The sequence below is a fragment of the Typopeltis vanoorti genome, chromosome 2 (genome assembly GCF_054136105.1).
Source record: "Typopeltis vanoorti isolate ZY-2024b chromosome 2, IOZ_Tvanoo_1.0, whole genome shotgun sequence".
In the NCBI taxonomy this organism is placed as follows: Eukaryota; Metazoa; Arthropoda; class Arachnida; order Uropygi; family Thelyphonidae; genus Typopeltis; species Typopeltis vanoorti.
Window position 1 is genome coordinate 112,526,108 of NC_143550.1, and position 18,586 is coordinate 112,544,693.

Consider the following 18,586-nt stretch of genomic DNA (forward strand, 5'->3'; position numbering starts at 1 on the left):
CCTGGTAGAGAATACTTGTTTTCCCAATCTTTCCTCGCCCATTCTGTTTAAATGACCATACCACCTGAGATTAGCTCTGCTAATATGATGGTACAACAAGATGGGAACTGGTCTTTGGAATGTGGGGTATGAAAACAGATTGAGGGAATTCCAATATCAGAGCCTCATGAATTGGAGAGGAGGGGATATGATTGAGACACATAAGTTGGTCAGGGAATGTTACCAGATTAACAAGAAATTTTTACAGAATGGGAAAGGAATAGAACAAGAGGCCATTAATGGCAACTGTATAAGGAGGGTGTGAACAAAAGAGTGAGGAGAAAGTTCTTTGCATGAAGAGTGGTTAGTGAGTGGAATGCATTTTCTGTGTGTGTGTGTTGTGAATGCAAACACAATGAATGAGTTTAAGGCACAGTTTGATGGTGTATGATAGCGTGTACCTCCTGCAGTAGGTCTCTGACACCATGGAGGTCCGATGTTAATAATATTCCATTTTTATCTTTTTCCACTAATAATTTTAAATAATTTTCCACTTTTATTCCATAATAGATTCCATTTTTTTCTCTCTGATCACTTTTCTGCACATAATACTGTTATGTTATAAGTCTTGAAATTTCTTGTGTATATATGTGTGTGTGGGGGGTTCTATATATATATATATATATATATATATATATATATATATATATATATATATATATATAATAAAATTAAAAACTAATTACTAAAGAAAAAGCCAAAAGGCTTCATTTTGATGATGTAAAATTACATAGGCAGAGTGGATGTTAAATCCAACATTATTTCATAGCTGAATGTTTGTAGAAATTATGAAAGTTTCCTAAGTTGACCCGAGAGCTTATGAGAATACAATCCTGAGCATCCGCAAGTTACTTTAACTTGAGGTGCTGTCCAGGCATCCATATATTCGCCTTTTATTAATCCATTTGATAAAAGTATCACTGGCCTTACAGCTGTTTCAAAATGGTTGGTTCTCTTCGGAGACCAGGCAGAAATCTTAATGTATTTTTTGTAAGTGAACTCTCAGTTGGTGTGTAAAAATATACACACTGAATAGAATACAAAGAATATTTTATAGGTCCATTGTAAAGGTGATGCAAAAACCAATGTGTCTAACTGCCAACCTTTCAGTACCTCTGGAGCAGTGGTGAAGTTAGAGAAGTTGGTAAGAACTCGCATACAATAAATGGGCTGACAGACAAGCTGTACTCTGCAATGAAAAGCATGGATTTAATACCGGGAGGTTATACTTTAGTAATTTGCTCATGTTTTATAACATGAGCAAATTACTAAATAAAAATTATTATAACAACATTATGGCAGAGTCAGTTATAGTGTGTCCCTCCCTTTATCCTGTTGGACTTTGCTGAGACATTTGATGGAACACAACATGAAACATATTTACATAAACTGGAGAATATTCAATCAGAATATAAATTCCTGACTTGGATAAATAGATAGTTGGTGGACAGGTATCAAAAAGTGGTATATGGTTGATGTGAATCTGCCAGATTTAAGGTGACCAGTGGTGTAACCCAGTAATGAGTCCTTGAATCATTGTTGTTCAATCTGTCTGTGTGCAGAGACATGATGCTGTTGTAAAAAAAATCTTTGGTTATATTATGTTATCAATTAAATCTTATAATTAATTCTTGTTCAGCTTCGTCTTTAAAAAATCTGCTAATTTTGTTATTTTTAATTATATGTTATGTTTTGCCCCTTGTCTAATCTTAATCCTTGGTAGTACTTCAATGCTACTAATATATTGCTCGAGTGTGCAAAACTCTGATAACAAAGACAGTGCCTTGGGCCAGAGTCAAATTCTTTGTTAGATTACTAGTGCTCAATCTGATTAAAAATTTTGGAAATTTATTTGTTTAAGCTGCGCCACCAAAATTTTATAGGATAAGAGAATTTTCTTTATCCAAGATTAAAACACTCAGCATGATACACAATCCTTAATTCTCTATCTTATTCCTATAATATAATCATACATGTTTCTCACTTTGCAGTCATGGCTATTTCCAAATACATACGCATAGGTTCTGTTTATGAGCAGTGCATTGAATTTAGTGATCAGGCAAGTTATTTGTTTGACAAGAAAAGAATTTATTCATTACTAAGAAAAAGAGATATACAGTTGTCATTCAATAAATTCAACTGAGTCTAGCATATAGGTTCTATTAAGCAACTCGATATAATATATACATTCCTGTCCCTTAACTAATCTTGAACTTTTCAGGGACCACGTGCCTAAGAACTTACCCCTTAAACTTAGCTTATTTTAGATTATCATCACATAAAACTCAGGTTCAGGAATTATCTATGAACATCAGATTCTAGAATTACACTCTATCTCATCTAATGGTATAGTTCCTAAAGTCCTGCATTACTACATAAAGTACAATTCCAGTTCATTTTTATTCACCGTCACAAAATTTACTAATTTTCTTCCTACTAGACAAAAAAATGGGAAGTTCTTACTTGGTAGTGAAGTCGGGATCTCTCTGGTTTTTACTTGCGAGCATCTTTTGAATTTCTGTGGCTTGCAATTTCACATCGGTTTCTTCCTAGACGAGTTTCTTTTGCTGCTACGTTCCTCTGGCCTTTGCTTCTTCTATGTAGGTCTGGGAATACTGTCACGATTCATTGCCTACGATCCTTGTGAAGCTCAGCTGCCATTGTCCGACCTTGTATTTCTGCATAATCTCCTCGGGTTACATTGACTTCATTGCTGTACGGAGTCCTAAATCTCACATCGAAATTCTACTTGACCACTGGAACTTCGACTCTCAGGAAACAACAGGGAAAAAAAGCTGCTTTTTGGCTTCGTAAACTTCTATATATTCGGCTCCGATGACCTTCCCGCTCTTACATCATCGTCCACTTGGCACCTCGATACTCTGTACCCGATACTCTTGCTTGTCGTTGCATTTCGAAGGAAACCCCTTTGCAACGTTGACCTTTGCGTTCGTGTTAGACTCAGGTCACGAATTAACCCTCTTATATTGTCTGGAACTTTAGCTTGACCTTGGTATACTTATGTACAATTCATCACATATTAATTTCTATTTTTCTCATACAAAACACTTGATAATACAATATTCAAAACTTAAAGGAAAAGACATTAATGTTATTTCATTTACACTCAATTTCTCTTATTAACAAACAAGTATTTTAGCAGGATTTTTTGATACTTGTTAAATCTGAACAATAGGTATTATATTATTAAAATTCCTTCTATCCAAGATTTAACACTGTGGTCTCCATATTGGCTTTCTAATGCCAGAAGTTGTTCTATAGTGTGGTTCAACTGTGGTCTCCCAACTTTTGTTCTTAAACATTAGCCAATATGGAGACCACAGTGTTAAATCTTGAATAGAAGGAATTTTAATAATATAATACCTATTGTTCAGATTTAACAAGTATCAAAAAATCCTGCTAAAATACTTGTGGGTGCTCACTTACCTATTGCCATAAGAGCAAGGTTCAGTATTATGAGCGAAATGCTGATCCTACCAGGCAAATAGAAGAGGAGTTTGGGGCAGCTCCTCGTTTTGCCACCATCTCTATGAACACCGTGTGGAGTGCCACTAGCTATAGAGACGTGTCTTTACTTGGTTTATCCAAGAGTGATGTTAAAGTTATTTCTTTGAGGGCCCTGCAGGGTACACTGGTGGCCTGGCGTTACCATCAGCACATGACAAATAAGATACCAAGGACTGGCATCAGGTGATACCCTTGTAATCATTCTTTTTATGTAAAGGCTTTGGCCTATTGTAAAGGATTTGGCCTTCTTAAAAGTCCTTTTGGACATTATGTAAGAGTAGTACTGCTCTATCAGTATGAATTATAATAAAATAAAATGACCAGTGGATTAATCCAGTGATCTATCCTTGGACCAGTGTTGTTCAATCTATACATTAATGATATGGCAAATGATAGTAGTTATCGACTCAGTGTTAGTAAGTTATGCAGTTTGGCATGATGAGATATCCAATGGCATATTATACTGTGGTCACTTAAATCTGAATTATGCTTAGAGAAAATGATGAGGTTAGAGATCTTGGAGTTAATGTGGATAGGAATTGGAAGTTCAGAGGTCATAAAGCAAAAATTGCAAATAAAACTCGAGTATGATTACGATGTTGAAACAAACATTGACATGTAAGGATAAGGAAATCTTTTTTACAAGGCCTTGATAAGACTACATTACTGTGGGCAGATTTAGTCTCCTGGGGTTGGAGGACATAAAGGGTGCAAAGAAGAGTTACAAAAGATTATATCAGGATTATGGAATGTAGGTTATGAGGATAGATTAAGAATGTATAGATTGCAGACCCTGGTAAACAGGAGAAGGAGGGACAATATAATAGAGGTCTATAAACTTTTGAATGGATGTTGTAGGTTATTATTATTACACTCTATGGAGTTGGCATACTCATCGTGGGAGATTCATTCAACGGAAAAGATATTTATCATACAAAATCTTAAAATCCTTAACACTCTCTGCATTAACAACATATTCCAATAATTTGTTCCATTCACTCACAATTCTCCATGTAAAAAATCTACTCCTCACACCCTCACTTTATCACACTCATATAACTTCCAGGGATGGCCTCTGATTCCTCTCCCTCTCACCTTCTACTCTTTTTATAATTCCCTCTGGATTAATCTGATAAAATTCCCCTCACTAACTTAAACATCTCTATCATATCACATCTTTTTCTCCTATCCAACAAACTCTGCAATCCATGTTCCTTCAACTTCTCTCTCTGTAGTAGCAAATATTCCAGAGTCTTCAGCAATAGGGATAGATGAAATTGATGAAATATTGTCTGATGACAATTTTTTTTATTTTTTTTTTTTATGTATAGAAGGTGGAGAGAGAATGCAGGGCATCCATGGAAGTTAAGTTTGTGTTAAGAAAGAGGTTAAAGCTAGATTTTTACTCTCACAGAGCAGTGAGTGAATGAAATAGTTTGCCTGTTGAAGTGGTGAATGCATCTAATGTGCATGAGTTTAAGAGAAGATATGACAGCTTGTGTGGGTGATGTATGGCCTCCCTGAAATGAGCCTTTGACTCCCCCCAATGTCTCAAATAATCATAACGAAATCGGTAGAATTTATGCAAAGAGCCAAAAAAAAAAAAAATTGTGTTATATAGTACAACATAATTATTAACCATTTAAAACTGCTCTAATTAAAAAAGTAACTGAAAGAGAAAAAAATGTCTTGTAAAAATAATATTTGAACTTAAAATTGATTAATATTTATTTTCAAAATGCAACTGAAATTTTTCAGAATTTAAATTGATCATGTTTTCTTAATTGGGCTCTTTCACTTGAGAGGGATCACTTACTGTGGATTGTCTTCTTTTCTTCTTTGTCTTGATCAGGGCCAGCTTAGCACAGTAAGCAGGTGATGCAGCACAATTTACAAATTTGTTCAGCTGTCTGTTGACATTATTCTGTTTTCACCATATAAAACCATTTACATGTATGCAACAAAAAAGAAAGTTTGATTGCGTTAGTTTTTTTTTTTCCTTAAAAAATTCCAAATATGATGACTTTTACTGCTGTCGGAAATAACTTTTGTCTTAGAAATATTAGACAATAATCTTCTCAGCTGGAAGCAAAGGCTAAAAGCTTAGATTATTCTCAGTGCTACTGAGAAAGAAAGAATTTATAATAATCAAAATTTCACTTTTATTATTGAAAACTTATAAATTGTTTGATACAGTTATTTAAGAAAGAAATATTTGAATTAAAAAAGAAATAGGTGCATATATGTTGCATAAATGTTCAGCTTTATGTAGGGGGGGGGGCCACCTATTCATCTTGCTAATGTTTAAAATAATTTATTTTCAAAACTGTTCACAAGAATTTGTTACAAACGTAAATCACTTGGGAGCATAGTCATACATTTTAGTGTAAAATTGTAGTTAAAGTATAGCTACTTTGCCACCTATCTAAACTAGCGGTAAATGCCTTTTCCAAATGTGCGGTGATTTCTTTATACTAAAATAAAATACCAGATAATGATGATGATGATAAGAATAATAAGAAGAAAAATGCATACTATTTTCTTTTTTATTCAGTAGAGATTTTATGAAGTGTGATTTATAATGTACTTTCTTTGTGTGTTTTTTGAAAAGAAAGTGCATGTCGTTATTTTCTTCTATTTTTGTCAACTGAATATTAGAAATAATGAGAATGACTAACAGTAGTGGAAAATGAAGAATCGGAAGACCAAGAAAGAGATGGCATGAGACCGGAACAGACCACATGGCCTATATTCCATGTTAGGAAGAAGAAGAAGACTAACAGTAGCAGATTTGTAACGTTTATGACCTCTTCTCTCTCTTTAGAAGAGCAAACTTGTGTTATCTGGATTTTCCTCCATTAGGAAATTCCAAGTCAACATTATTTATTATTGGTTGTTTTTGGTTGTTTCCAAGATATATATACACGTATATATTCATTTTGGAAGGTGTGTTACAGAAAATATTGTGGAAATTATTTTCATGCTAATTGTTTTAAAATATTCTGAAAAAAAATGCTATCAAGCAAAATTTATTGCAATAAATAAGGTTTGAATATTACTTTTTATTTTGCCTTGCACTACTACGACGTATGGAAATATCCATGTCACATTGTTATGTTTATAGATTTAGGTATATTGCTGCTGTTTGAGAACAACTCTTTCTGCTTTCATGAACAAGACATGTTAAACGGCATTGCATTCTTATTTCAAGACTAATTTTAAAATATTGCGAAATTATATTCAGTAGTATTTCAAATGAACTTGGAGTTGTAAAACAAAACAAATTATATAGTTTATGTATTGTTGTTGTTTTGTAGAGTGCATTTCACTAATAATAAATAATGCTGTTTCTTTATAGAAGCAACACACAAACACAAAATATATATATACTGTATACATCGGCATATAAGACGACTCTCAAATACTACAGAACACCCCTTGAAATCATGGGTCGTCTTATATGACGAGTATAAAAAGGGAAGCTTAATTTCTTGGATGAACATTTAGGTAGTTACATTACATCATTATATAAGAAAATAGGCGTGTTTATAAACATATCAGATTAATTTTTTGTTACATAAATTTATTTAAAATATTCCAATAGATGTAAGTCTTAAAACACAAATATTAATTATTAACCTAAATTTTCATGTTAACTTTCTTCATCATCTGTTGAAAATAGTTCTTCAAATTCATTGTTTAAATGATCATCATATGGATCCCAGTTCGAATCCTGTGAATTGATTTTGTTTTCATCGTCATCAGTGTCTCACAACAGATCATCTTCTGTACCATCCATAAGATTAGAGATACCACACTTTTTAAATGATTTTATTACAGTCTCTACTTTTACTTTATTCCATGCACAAAATTGCCCAACATATCAAGTGATGCAGCACGCATAGATCCACCATTTGTAAATGATTTTTCACCAGTCAACATCCAATTATTCCACTCTTCTCGCATGTGATCTTTAAATGGTTTGTTCAAGCAGAGTTCTAGTGGTTGTAATATAGAAGTTAAACCACCTGGTATAACAGCAATTTTTGTGTTATTTTTTTCTAGAAGACTTTTAGTATTCTCAGTTAAATTACTATGAAATATATCCCATAATAATAAACTGTGTTTCTTCATTATACTGCATGGTCGCGTGTTCCACACATTATTTATCCATAATTTCACACCATTTTCGTCCATCCTTCCTTTTTCGCGAAAATGTACAAAAACACCTGAAGGAAATTTTATCTTAGGTTTAGTTTTACGTTTGAAGATGATCATTGGTTTTAACTTGGTTCCATCAGTCAAACATGACAACGCAACCATAAACCTTGTTTTTTCATGACCTATACTTCGAACTAGCACACTCTTACTACCTTTAGACTCCACTGTTTTATTGCTTATGATATCAAAGCTCATAGGAGTTTCATCCATATTTCTAATATTTGACAATAGAAATTTATGTTCTTGTCTCAACTGAATAATAAATTTATGGAAACTGGTAAGTTTGTGGTCAAGATCTGTTGGTAGATTTTGAGCAATTTTTTTTTTTTTTTTTTTCATTTTACCAGATTTTGTCTGTTCATAAAATGATTACACCATTCTGAAGTAGATTGAAATTCTATACTTTCATCCAGATTCAAACCATTTTATTGCTTATGCTCTAATCATATTTCTTGTAACAAGATAACCATTCTGCCTTTGTTTGAATACCCATTCTGCAACGTAATTTTCCAGTTGCAGCCATTGGGTGATCCCTGTTCTCATTGCACATTTTTTCTTTAGCAATTTTTTTTAAAAATCTTCTTTCTTCCTCCATTTTCTTACCATCTTCTTGGTTATGTCAAACTTTCTTGCAGCAGCGCAGTTATTAGTTTGCTTTGCCATTCCAATTACTCTTATTTTAAATTGAGCTTCTTTCTTTATTTTGTTGCTGGTTCCATGATTTTAAATGATAACAATTTTGATAATCCTAAAATTAAAAAAAAATTCCAAATTAATAATTAATTAAAATTGGGGCTAATCACTTAATTAGGGTAATTTGTGTAAATACTAAATCTATGCTATGCAAAAAAAAAATGGATATGCATAGATATAAAAATATCGGATATAACACAATACCTAATGTTGCATTAATACAAGAAAGAAGAAATTGGAGGTCGTCTTATACAACCAACATAAGCTTAAAACCTAAAAATAGCCTAAAATTTAGGCCTCGTCGTATTCGCCAGTCGTCCTATACTCCGACATATACAGTATATGTATATATATATATATATATATATATATATGATGAAATTATCTGAGACATGTCCTATATGGAATTGATTAAAATTTTGTTTGTTTGGAAGTATTCTAACCCCCCCCCCCTCCTGCTGCCACGACCACTCATAGTAACTGAATTATAAAACATCTACTTTCTTCTAATTTCATATTTCATGCTTTTCACAGTATGTACACTTCACATTTGATATAATAAAAGATTTTCATATTATTATCTGTAAAGCAAAGTTGTCAAAGCGTGACCTTCAGGCAATCTGTGAAGTATTCTACAAAATTTGATTTTGAACAAAAATAAAAATAACAATCTGGAATGTTGACAGCTCGTTTTCTTTTTCTTCAAAATATTTCACATAATTATCTGAATTAAGTTCTTCGACAACAAAATGTATTGTCAACTAAGCGATTAGGCAAAAATTAGCACAAAAAATTAAAAATGACATTGTTTCTCCAAGGCAGTGTCATTTTTGATATTGCCTTGGAGAAACAAGGATCTCTTACTTTGTCCTGGCATTGAAAATTGTACTATAAAAGGAGAAAATAAAAATAATTTCTATATTTTTAATCTATCCAATATAACTAAAAGTCCAGTTACTCAGCATAGAACAAGAAGCTACGTTTCTTGCTATAGGTAACTGAGACAGAGCTAAGATCGCGAGATAATCTGGTTAAGTGCCCTGAAAAGGGCACCAGGAAAAACTGGAAAAGTATCACATGGACATAATTGCTATTACTGAGATAAAGAAGCCAAAAACAGGTGATAATAAGTATTGGTTGTTATTTTCGCAATAATGATCAAGGAAAGGAAGTAGCAATAGCATTCAATACCAAACATGAAGATAAACGTCTTGATTGGAAGGCAGTTTCAAGTAGAGGTATGTAGGCAAACTTCAAAATGGGGAAATGGACAATGAAACTTATTTGTGCCTATGGTCCCACAGAAGGTTCTTCTAAGGAAGAAGTGGAGGAATTTTTTGAGTCATTAGAACATGCAGCCAACATAAAGAAAATGGAATAAGTGGTCCTTGTTAGAGACCTGAACAGCAGAGTAGGAAATGAATCCCACCAGGCATATAGGAATATTTGTGGAAAATTTAGAGAAAAGGACAAAGCTAATAATAATGGTAAATATTTACTACCTTATTTATTAAAATAAAGTAGTAAATATAATAAAAATAAAGTAGTAAATAAAATAAAGTAGTAGTAAAATAAAGTAGTAAATATTCACTACTTTATTATGCTCAGCAAGAAATAACAAAAGCCTCATTGGCTACGTCATTGTTGATAGCGATATCATATAGGATACAAGAGTATACTGAGGATTTGAAATTGGAAGTGACCATTACTTAGTACTAAGTAGGATAAAAAATGAAAAGAATTTAAAAAACAGTATGTAAGAAAGTTTTAAAGAAATTAAAGTGAGTAGTTTACAGGTAAATTGTAGACTCAACTATGCAAACATTATTGAAGAAAATTTGAAGCAGTCTGAAAACAAGAACCAAACCTTGAAGTCTTGGTGGCAAACTTTGAAGAAGACATTGATTGATTGATTCAGCTAGGGAAGTATGTGATGAAGTTGTCTGCAAGGATAGAAAAATAAGAACTACAATGGACACAAAAAATTAAAGAAGCAGTCCTGAAATGAAGAAAGCATACCAAAAAACTCCTAGCAAGTAAGTTGGCAGATGCCCTAAAAGAATTCAGAGAAAAATGTAAGCGAGCCAAGTTATGTTAAAAGTAGCTAAACAAAAGTCATGGAAAGACTTAGAGTATGGTAAGAGTATGGAAAATAAATATCAGGAAGGTGGCAAAATGGTCTGGAAGCTATTGAAGAAGCTTAGAAATGGAGGAAAGAGTACTGTAAAAGGAATCAAAGATGATAAAGGTGACATGAAAACTGAAGATAGCCTAAATGTCAGGAATAATTACTTTGAAAGACTGCTAAATGAACTAAGCAGTGACAAAACCATACTAGAAAATTTTCAAGTGGAATACAAATAGAAGTACATATCAATACTTGATATGTACTTCTTGAGGTAGAAAGAGCCATCAAAAACTTGAAATGTAGAAAGGCAACTGGAGTAGATGTATTTGAGAAATACTTTAGTATGGGGATATAAAAGTTTTGCAGTGGCTATACTGCATAATTCAGAGGGCCTGAACAGAAGGTCAAATTCCCAATGATTGGAGTAGAGCACTCATAGTACCGTCTATAAAAAAAAGGGAATAATGAATGTGAGAATTACAGAAGAATTTCTCCACCAGTGTTCCAGGTAAGATTTAAGCAGGCATACTTGAAAAGAGATTGAGAAAGATTGTGAAAGGGAAACTTGGAGAAGAATAAGCTGGGTTCGAGCCAAATAGAGGTTGTTAAGATCAGATTTTCACTTTAAGACAAATAATTGAGAAATCATGGGAATATGACAAGGATCTGTACTTGAGTTTTGTAGATCTGGAAAAGACACATCACAGGGTGCCCAGAGAAAAGCTTTTCAAAACACTACAATTATATGGGGTGAATGGAACATTATACAGAGCAATACATAGTCTATATTTTAGTTGTCAGTCAGCAGTTAGAAATGAAGGAAATACAGGAAGACAGTTTGATGTAAAATTAGGGGTAAGACAAGGATGCAAATTATCTCCACTCCTATTCATCACATTATGAAAAAAAATGGCATTAGGCCTGATATTAGAATTGGACATGTCAAAATTAGCTCTTTGGTTTATGCAGATGATGATGTACTCTTAAACACATCTAGTGCAAGTCTCCAGTATTCTCTAACTAAATTGAATAGCAGCTGTAACAAATTTGGCATGAAAATCATCAATAAAAAAGACCAAAACTATGAAAATAGGCAGGAATATAGAAAACCTCAGCTGCATTCTGAATGGAGACCATATAGAACAACTAAAATATTTCAGTTATTTAGGCACAGATGGCAGGTTAAATCTGGAAATAGACAACAGAATAAGCAAAACTGGTATAGTGCATAGCCAACTGAATAAATTTATATGGAATAAAAAGAAATTAGCCAAAACACCAATCTAGCAGTATACAAGACAGTGTTCAAACCAGTTTTAAGTTATGGATCTGAGAGTTGGGTTAGAAATAAAGCACTTGATCAGATTACATGGATATGAAAATTCTGAGAAAAATTAGGGGAGTGAATTGATAGCATTAATGGCAGAATCATATTAAAAAATTAAGATATTAGAAAGGAACTTGACATTATTAACATTCAAGAATGTGTAAGCAGAACTAATCTAAGACAGTTTGGCCACTTAAATAGAATGGGTGAAGAAAGGTTAGCAAAACAGGTATTTGATGCCAAGATGGCAGGAAAGAGATCCAGAGGAAGACCAAGGTCCAGGTGGATTGATTCAGTCAGAACTGTCTTAGAAGAATGAAATGTTAAATATGACAATATTGGAGTGCTGACAAGTAATAGACTAATTTTGAGGAAAATGGTTAGGAGATTAATAATGGTGTAAACCTAATCATGTAGTGCTGCATAGTAACCTGACCCCCCCCCCCCCGATCCAGAGGAAGACCAAGGTCCAGGTGGATTGATTCAGTCAGAACTGCCTTAGAAGAATGAAATGTTAAATATGACAATATTGGAGTGCTGACAAGTAATAGACTAATTTTGAGGAAAATTGTGGTTAGGAGATTAATAATGGTGTAAACCTAATCATGTAGTGCTGCATAGTAACCTGACCCCCCCCCTTCATCATTAGGGATGCATATCAGGAATTGATGATGATGTTCCCATAAATATGAGTGTCTCTTTAAAGAATATTCCAAAGTATATTATATTATAAAAGTATCTTTTCTTTTAACTTGTTTTGTGTTGTTACAAAGTAAACAAAGGATTTAGTTGTTGCAGACTAACCAGATTTCATCAAAGTTTAGCACGCATTGAAACTGTGGTAGCCTGGATCAATTCTTTTAGGGTTCTTAGGCTTCCAAGGTTTAGAATAGTTAAGTACTGCAATCATAGTTGTTTTAGTTATTTCCTTCTGTCTTTATAATGACTGCTGTACACCATTTAACACTTAAGCAAAGAAATTAATAAGTGACTTAGAGATTCGCCATGCTGTTCAGACCTTATTCTTTCATACTTTTGCCTGTTTGCTCCATTCAAAAGTGTTTTGAAAGTCATCATTTTGTGAGCCAAAATGGCTTGATGGAAGGACAGACAAGAGAAAAAAAATCTTTTCTGGTTATTTAAATATAAAGAGCCAATAGGCTTCTTTTCTGGTGTATCTAGCATTCTTTCCCCACAATCTTCTTGTGGCTTGAGATCAAACAAGTCTAAAACAATCAAGATACTTGGAAAACATCTGGTCTCAACAATCCAGTTATCCATCTTATTCTGAAGTACTTATCCCTGTGCTGCTGTTTTACACTTTTCTATTCTACAGGTGTATATCCTATAGCTTGGCAATTATTCCATATCCTATCCATTAAAATAAAATTTTTTTAAAAAAATCTCTGCTATTCTATGATTGGCTTATTGTTTTTGCTCAATCCTCTCTAAAATAATGAAGAAATTCATTGACAGCCAACTTCTGCAATTGCAAACTTCCTACATCATCAGCAGTTGTGATTATGAATTCCATTATAGCCATTCCAAAGACCATTTAGCATATGTTACCCACTCTGGGAACAGAGCAGGTAACATAAGCTAAAAGTGGGTTCCATCCAAGTAACAGAGAAACTCAAATGATTGCTCACAGTATTTCCAAGACATATGATTGAGTTAGATGCAATGGTCTTCTAAGTAAATGTCCATCCTCACATTGTGTCTATGTTATTTTACTCATTCTCTGCCTATATATATATATATATATATATATATATATATATATATATATATAGGAAGGGAATGAGTAGATGAGCTGAGTGGGATGTTGACAATGCATGGAAGCTCATGAGGAAGTATCTGACAAAAGCAATGTATGACTGCATACTGTCATACATTGCTTTTGTCAGATACTTCGATAAGCGAGTAAATAGAGTGGGAGTGAAATGAATGAACAGCAAAATCAAGCAAGCTGTGCTGGAAAAGAAAATGTTTTGGAGGAGGTACAAGACAGTTGGTGGTGATGAGCATGGTAAAGAAAGAAAAGGTGCAGTATGAGAGGAGATTGGTTGATCAGGCCAAGGTTAACCCAAGGGAATTTTTCAGCTACATGGCAAGCAAGAGGAAGAATAATTAATGCAGACTAACATTGGTGGATAGTCATGGCAGCAGACTAACAGCTGCAAAGGATATAGTGGAATTATTGAATGAGCACTTTATCAGCGTATCTCATACTGGTGTAAATGATCTGGTGTAATATATAGAAGAGACACAAGTATTAGGAGAATTGGAAGTGAAAGAAACAGAAGTGTATCAGTTGTTGGTTGAGTTAGATGTGAATAAGGCTGTGGGAATGGATGACATATCACCATGTATGTTTAAGGAATGTGTGCCACAGTTGGTATGCCCTTGACCTGGTTATTTAATGAAAGTCTGCAGTGGGTAAGGTTCCTAAGGAATGGAAGGAGGGCAAAATAGTGCCACTCCACAAGCATGATTCTAAGACAGAAGTCTCCAACTATAGGCCAGTCTGTATAACTGCGGTTGTGGTCAAGATGCTGGAGAGATTGGTAAGGAATAGAATACAGAATTGGATTGATGGACATGGCATTCTTTATGATGGTCAGCATGGATTTGTAAAGGGTAGCTCCTGTTTCAGTAATTTACTTGTATTTTATGATAAGGTGACAGTGTGTTAGATAAGGGATAATCATATACAGTGATATTCTTGGACTTTGCGAAGGTGTTTGATAGATTACCACATGATAAGTTGATGTACAAGCTGCAGATGATGGGAATAAACAGTATATTGGTTAGATGGATCAGAGATTTGCTCTCTAAATGATACCAGCAGGTTATGTATGATGGAGCAATGTCTCAAAAAAGAAGGGTCACCAGTGGCATCCCCAGGGTTCTGTTCTTGGGCCTCTGCTGTTTAACTTGTTTGTAAATGATATATCATGTCGACTGACTGGGGATCTTCAGTTATTTGCTGATCATGCAAAGTTGAGAAGAATTATAAGTAGCACTGCTGATGCTGAATCCCTTCAGGAAGTTTGAATATACTTTTTACTTGGGAAAAAGAGTGGGGTTGTAGTTTTAATATCAATAAGCGCAGGGTGTTACATTTTGGAGTGCAGAAATATAAGGCTGTGTACTATATTGATGGTGCCATAGTGCAGGAAGTGGATGAGATTAGAGATTTGGGAGTGATGGTTGACAGTAGACTGAAGTTTAGAAGGCATATTGCTAGTGTTTCAAAGGTTGCACATCATAGTGCTGCTATGATAAGAAGTACTCTAACATGCAAGGATAAGGAAGTGGTTGTGCCACTGTATAAAGCACTGGTCAGACCACACTTGGACTATTGTGCTCAGATCTGGTCACCTGGTTTTCAATGTGATGTGGAGACACTGGAGAGGGTCCAGAAATGAGTGACAAAGACAATATCAGGAGTTTGGAATGCTGGCTATGGAGAGAGGTTGAAGAGATGTGGATTGCAGAGTTTGGTGGATAGGAGGAAGAGAGGTATGATAGAGACGTTTAAGTTAGGGAGAGGATTTTATCAGATTAATCCAGAGGGGATTATAAAAAAGAGTAGAAGGTGAGAGCGGAAGAACCAGAGATCATTCCTGGAAGTTATGTAAAAGTGTGGTGAAGAAGGGTGTGAGGAGCAGATTGTTTACATGGAGAATTGTCAGTGAATGGAATGCATTGCCAGAATGTGTTGTTAATGCAAAGAGTGTTAAGGACTTTAAGATTCTATATGATAAAAACGTTGTCAGTTGAATGAACTTTCCACGATGAGTCTGTTAGCTCCATGGAGGATGTAATAATAATAATAATATATGTCAGTGATTTTCTTTCACTAACTACAAACCCAATTCAAAGCGTTTCAATATAAATAAATTTTTCCAATCTTCCTAACCCATGCCCTCCCACAGTATTAGTGTACTGTTAGTCCTTAGCCTTTCAGTAGTGGAACTGAGGAAGGGAAAATGTATGTGCGTGTAATAGAACTAGTTTAAATTGGACAACTTTCACTACATAAACATGAAATTCCATTATATAAAATTATAACATATAAGTGTATTACATTGTTGTTATGATGGATACACTTTCTTGGGAACACAGTAATGTCTTCTAATATTATTAGTGTCAAAGTAATTGAGGTGTTGACAATGAAAAGGGTGTAAGTGCCAAAATCCAAATTTAACAGGAGAAGCAAAAAAAAAACAAATGATCACCTATATAAAATTGCATCCAGCACAATGGGCTAGGGAACTTGTCTCCTTTTCTATACTATTGGCATTGGAACGTACATCTCTTTCAGTGAGAAAACACTTTTTGTAAATTTTGGCACTTATACCCTTTTCATTGTCAACTCCTCAATTCAAAGTTATCTTTTCTCATTGCATTGAAACTCTGTAGAAATCTCCCTTAAACTTATACAATAGTAAATTATAAACTGTTATAAAATGCACTTGTGAATATGAATGGAATCATTTTTATATATTTTTGAATCAGTAACAATAATTGTTTATTTATAATTGTTTATGTTTATAATTTTGAAATCTAAGAAAAATGTTCAGTACTTAGTCTGCTAAGATGTAATAATAGTATTAATTATTGATATTTGATCATATATGAAGATCACAAACAATGTGAACTATCTGTTAGAAATGCAACAATGCAGCAACAATAAATTTTTTGATTCATTGTTGCTGCTTGTAAATGACTATAGGAAAAAATTAATTAATTTTCTGAAACCAATTCCCTCCAAGTGTACTGTAAACTATAGTCAATTGACTTTAGTTTATCCCAATCAGTTATAAAATATACGAACATGGCATGTATATTGAAAGTTTATTTTTCACTTGGTTAGAGTATAATAAAATTAGTTTAATCCTTTATCCAAGTGTGAGCAAACAAAGTTTGCGCCTGAAAGTATCTTCAGGATTGGGGTAAGGTGGTACAACACCAGGACAACTCGTTGCAAAGGTGGAGCAAGCTACCAACTCTCCTATCTCAGTATCTCCTATAATGCAAAACACATCTCCTTGCGGATATGTCTAATGTTATGCATTAAGGGAAGGGCCACTACCCAGACTAGTTTCGACCTTTATTGAGGTCTCTTCAGTGGCAGCCAGGCCCAAGTGGCTCCCACTGAAGAGACCTCAATAAAGGTCGAAACTAGTCTGGGTAGTGGCCCTTCCCTTAATGCATAACATTAGACATATCCACAAGGAGATGTGTTTCGCATTATAGGAGATACTGAGATAGGAGTGTTGGTAGCTTGCTCCACCTTTGCAACGAGTTGTCCTGGTGTTGTACCACCTTACCCCAGTCCTGAAGATACTTTCAGGCGCAAACTTTGTTTGCTCACACTTGAATAAAGGATTAAACTAATTTTATTATACTCTAACTATGTGAAAAATAAACTTTCAACATCTTTCTCTAAATCCAGAGTAATTTATTAAAAAAGGGTGGCACACCATTTGGCAACTCCTATAGGTAGAGATGACTTGCTAATGCTTCTGCCTGGTATCTCCACTTTGGCCTGGCTCCCACTGAAGAGACCTCAAGGAACAGAAATCCTCACACACACACCCAAAGCAGTATACTGGGATTTCTTCCAACTCTCCAGGCGTGATACACCAAATCTCAGGACCAACAACGAAATTCTTTTTAGAAACATTAAAAATAGCTGGGGACAGCCTTTTCATCGGGAACTCGCCTGGCGAATAGCCTACGGGCGGCTCCCAGTGAAACAGGTTAAATCCAGGTATGTACCCAGTCCGTGCGACCCCTTCTGTGATGTCTGCCGAGGCATGGAAACGGTGGAGCATTTTTTTTATTTTTGCCCACCAGCCCAACGCATCTGGCAAAGACTGAGCGCAGCATTGGGAATCCCGATGCTGTCACTAGAAGAGGTCGTACATCTACAATTCCCCCCACCGGTCAACAAGACCCAAAAGTTCGCTATCTTCTTAATTAACGTCTTAAAGCATCACATCTGGAAGGTATGGAAAAAATCCCAGGTACAGGACGCAAATTTAATGTACGCAAGAATAAGGAAAGGTTTTTTTTTTTCTATCTACCTAAATTTCTTGCGCAAGAGAAACATTTACTAGGAGACTTTAAATTTGTGAACAAATACTGCAAACTACCAAAAATATGCTTTCTCATACAGGGACGCATCAAGCCCTGTATATATCTTTAGAATCAACAAAACCCCACCTAACTCTCCCTAGGAAAAGTAATAACTATTCTGTCCTTCCTCGCCACAAAGCTTTCGCTGGCACGGATTCTCTTACTCCAAACAAGGGGGGGTAGATCTGAGAACCCAGGCTGCGAAGGCTTACAGCGAGGCGGTGCCGCTCCCTGTGAGCGGCATCTTCCGGGCCAGATTCTACCCTATTTTAAGTCCCAGTGGTACCAGGTCTGCAAGTTCAAGTGCTTCAAAACGTTCTTATTCATTTCAACTTACTGGACCTTAAGTCCTTTCTAAAAAAAAAAAAAAATATAGTCCGGGCCTTAAGTTTGAATTTTATGGTAAATTTATATATCCAGTTTGGACCATAAGTCCTTAGATTTTCAATAACAGCAGTAATTTTAATTACCCGGAATACAAATAAGGATTTAGTAACAAA

The 18,586-nt window shown here is 34.6% G+C and overlaps 1 protein-coding gene across 5 annotated transcripts in view; it reads left to right on the plus strand.

Annotated features, from left to right (window-relative positions):
- LOC150109341 (BLOC-2 complex member HPS3) overlaps positions 1–18,586 on the plus strand; it is a 386,547-nt gene that overhangs the window by 349,755 nt on the left and 18,206 nt on the right. The window lies entirely within an intron of this gene.